The following is a 4,448-nucleotide window of genomic DNA, read 5'->3' as shown; positions in this document are numbered from 1 at the left end:
AAAACTGTAGGTAATTCCCCAACATTTAAAATAATTACCTGCTAAACTATAAGCTTCAGAATGGTGCGGATTTATGTTTCTTTGCTTCAGTGCTGATTCTCCTGATCTTGAACAATACATGATGCAAGGTGGGCACTCAGCAAATATTTGTAAAATGAATATACTGCTTTTTCTGTCTGCCCCCCCCCCCGCCGCCCCCACACAGTGGAAAAGTGTGGCTAATATCCAATGGGGTAGTAAAATGGTGGGAGAGGAAAGTAAACTAAAGAAAAGGAATTGGCAACAAATAAAAACAGTTCATTCTAAGAAGAAAAAATGGCAATCAAAGGTGTGAAAGTTTTTCACACCTCCTAACAATTGAAGGAATTAAAGGAATGCAAAGTGCAGGCTGCCAGCTCTGAGTACTCACTGAAACTAAAGCTCCTGCCACCACTACCCCAAGATAATCAGTTCATGTCTCTCCTACAGACACATAAGCATAATTGAAGAGACAGGCAGAAGAGACAAGGGACTTCATGTTGGGTGCATTAAGGGTGGTCAGGATAGCTAACTCTCCTGGAAACTTCCATGTGTTGCAGGTGCAGCCTTAAAAAAAAAGTGTAAAATAGAGACAATTATCACAAAAAATAAAAATCATGATCACTGCCCCTACTCAACAATAACCACTCTTGTTCTTATTATTGTGAGGATTTCTATATATGTGTGTGTATATATATATATACACATATAGACAATTCTATATGCATATGTAAATGTGTATGTATATATACAAATGTCACTGGCGTGCTATTGGGTAATTTCTCTGACCATGTGCTGAGAGGCTTGGCTGATGTAAGAGTTCTGGGGTCAAAATCAAGAGGCCAGAACAGTGTGTGGAAACTATGGGACCCCACACGAATGATCAGACTCCAACATGCTATCCTCTCCTTTTCACATCACCCTCAAATAAGTCACCCTGCCACTCTGAAATGGCCCTGGACCTCAACCATAACATGATGGGTTCACATTTAGGTTAGAATTCCAAACACACTTCAAAGGAATTATGGTGTCAGGCATCCCTTTCATGGGAGGATGGCAGAGGCAGGCCAAGGCTTGGACAAGCATATTTTGCAGGCTATCTACATGCCAGACACTTACTGAGTTTTCTCACTTTCTCCTCACTACCATCCTGTGAGAAAGACGCAGTTAGTCTTATCTTACATATAAACCAATCAAGGCACAAAGGGTCATCCATCCTGTAGGAGAAGAGGGATTCTGGATCTCGACCCACAATGCCCAAAAGACTTCTATCTGGAAGTTTTAAGGGAGTCCAGGTTAAAGGACCAGTTATCCTAACTGTCTGGGTTGGCTCCATCATTTGTATCATGCAGACAAGGGGGTAAACACCATTAGTATGGTGGCCATGTGATTTAGCCAGTCCTCAGGTTACCGAGGTACTTTTGTAAAAGCACAGGTTTTACACTGGGGAAAGAAGACCTGGGGGGAAGGATGAAAATGTAACTATTTTAAGTCCCACCTCATGTCAGCATCTTTTAGACCCTTTAATTCCTAACCACAGCCAGTGGAGGCCAAATCTAGGATTCCTATAATACAGATGAAGAAAGTAAAGCAAGGACAAAGAGGGTAAGCTTCTTGAAAGATAAACCAAGCCTAAAACATAAGCTCCTTTCACAGCATCCTGATGCTTTTCCACTATGAAAATGTCTCTCAATTTTGTAAGCATATAATTTATAACTGGGAGATTATGTAAATAGCTTATCTTGGTGGTATCTTGAAGGGAATATGGGGTTGACAGTCAGACAGGCATTGGTTACCATCTCTGTCTTTCTTTTTAGTGGCTTTGTGACCCCAGAAAATATGCCTCTTGTTATCCAGCCTCAGTTTCCTAATCTAGAGAATAGAGATAATAATTATCTTCCTCACAGATCAATAAAATAATATATGCTGGGCAAATGATCAGAGTTCCCTGAGTACCCTACAGGGGAAAGAACACAGAACCCATATGCAAAGGAACCATGTACGACTGCACATTTAAGTAGCAATAGTAACAGCAGTAATTGCTTGAAAATAGAATCAATTATAGAAGTGATAACATTAATAACCAACAGATCAAACACTCACTGATAAAGTTAATATTTGGATACAGTATATATATATTTTGTATAACATACATATTGATTTATATTTTTTATAACTAAATTAATACCATAATATACATGGAGGGCAAAAATACAATTACTTTTTTTAGCAAAAACATTTTACTTTTGTAATCAGTGAAAGTAAACAAAATAACATTTTGAAAATATGGGATAAACCTGTGCATTAAACCATAGAAATCATTTTAGAAATGTAATCAAGTACTTGAAAGCTATACATTTATATGAAGAAGGCATGTTGCAAACAGATGTTATGGTAAGATTACATTTTCCTTTGGAAAAATCTTTATATATATATATAAATATAATATATATAATATATATATATATAAAGATTATAAGATTATATAAATATAATATATATATAAAACTCATACAGACACTAATATCTCACACATGCATGTGTATGTGTATACATACATATGCAGAGTTCTCTTCAGATGAGAATATAGCTGAAAGAAACTTGCTATCACTTGTTATGGTTTAGCTCAGTGTATGTTGTGGAAGAAAGTCAATTTCAATAATTCATTATAAGAGTTCACATATTTTGAGGTTCCCTGGTGGCTCAGCTGGTTAAGGATCCGGTGTTATTGTTGCGGCTCAGCTCACTGCTGTGGTGCAGGCTCAATCATGTGTTGCAGACGTGTCCTCCCCCTGCCCCAAGCTCACATATTTCTAATTCAAGGCATTTTGGTAAAAACAATTTATTTAATTAATTAATTTTATTAAAATATAGTTGATTTACAAAGTTGTGCCAATTTCTGCTGTACAGCAAAGTGTCTCAGTCTCACATACACACACACATTCTTTGTTAAACTATATTTTTTATCATGGTCTATCCCAGGAGAGTGGGTATGATTTCCTGTGCTATACAGTAGGACCTTGTTGTTTATCCATTCTTTTTTTTTTTCCATTTTATTGCCCACTCAGACCATATGGAAATTCTCAGGCCAAAGATTGAATCCAAGCCATAGCTTCGACCTTCGCTGTAGCTGCAGCAACTCCAGAGCCTTTAACCCACTGCACCTGGTGGCAATTGACCCTGCAGTGACCTGAACTGCTGCAGTTGGATTCTTAACCCTTTGAGCCACAGCAGAGACCCTTCTGCCCATTTTTTAATTGGGTTATTTTTTTGATATTGAGTTGTACGAGATGTTTAGGTATGTTGGATATCAACATACCTTTTGCAAATATTTTCTCCCATTCTGCAGGTTATCTTTTTGTTTTGCCGATCATTTCCTTTGCTATGTAAAAGCTTTTAAGTTTAATTAGGCCCCATTTGTTTATTTTTGCTTTTACTTCCATCGCTTTAGGAGATGGATCCAAAAAGTTTTTGCTGCAATTTATGTCAAATAGTGTTCTGCCTATGTTTTCCTCCAGGAGTTTTATAGTATCTGGTCTTACATTTAGGTTTATAATCCATTATGAATTTGTGTTTGTATATGATGTGAGAAAAATATTCTAATAACACTCTTACAAGAAGCCGTCTGGTTTTCCCAGCACCACTCATTGAAAAGACTGTCTTTTCTCCATTGTATATTCTTTGTCTTAGACTACTGCCCATATGTGCATGGGTTTATCTCTGGGCTCTCTATTAGTTCCATCCATCTATGGGTCTGTTTTTGTACCAGTATCCTACTGTTTTGATTAATTTAGCAAGTGATTCACTGAAAGTCTTATCATCAGTGATGGGTCTAGAAGCTGGAGCCTAGGGATCTTGACTCCCATTTTCTGTTCAGCATCATTTTATTATTTCTTGCGGATTTTTTCTTTAATGTTCAACTAAAACATAAAATAACAAATACAGAAAAGCACATAGAGTAAAATGTAGGTTTCAAGGACAAATTCTGTTCCTCGGAAGTTTTTAACATTTCATGCTTATTACCAATACTCTTCCTCACAGTAACTTTTACATTTCTCCCACTTTCACCTTATAAATATCTTCTTTACCACCCAATTTTAATAGTTCATTATAAGAATGATTTTAAAATCCACCATCTCACATACTCTCCTGACAAAATCCTCAACTCCCATAGTATCAGTAGGGTCACAAATTTTCTTTTTAACAACCATCATTAAGTAGTAAATGGATATTAATTGGTTCCACTTCTTTTTTCTTTGTTGGCCACATCCATAGCATATGGAAGTTCCTAGGCCAGGGATCTAACCTGAGCCCAAACTGCAGCAACACCAGATCCTTAACCCATTGTGCTGGGCCAAGAATAAAATCTGTGCTATCACAGAGACAAGCTGGATCATTAACCCACTGCACCACAGTGGGAACTCCAATTG

This window comes from Phacochoerus africanus, chromosome X (genome assembly GCF_016906955.1).
Source record: "Phacochoerus africanus isolate WHEZ1 chromosome X, ROS_Pafr_v1, whole genome shotgun sequence".
Taxonomy (NCBI): domain Eukaryota; kingdom Metazoa; phylum Chordata; class Mammalia; order Artiodactyla; family Suidae; genus Phacochoerus; species Phacochoerus africanus.
This window is presented reverse-complemented; position numbering follows the sequence as displayed.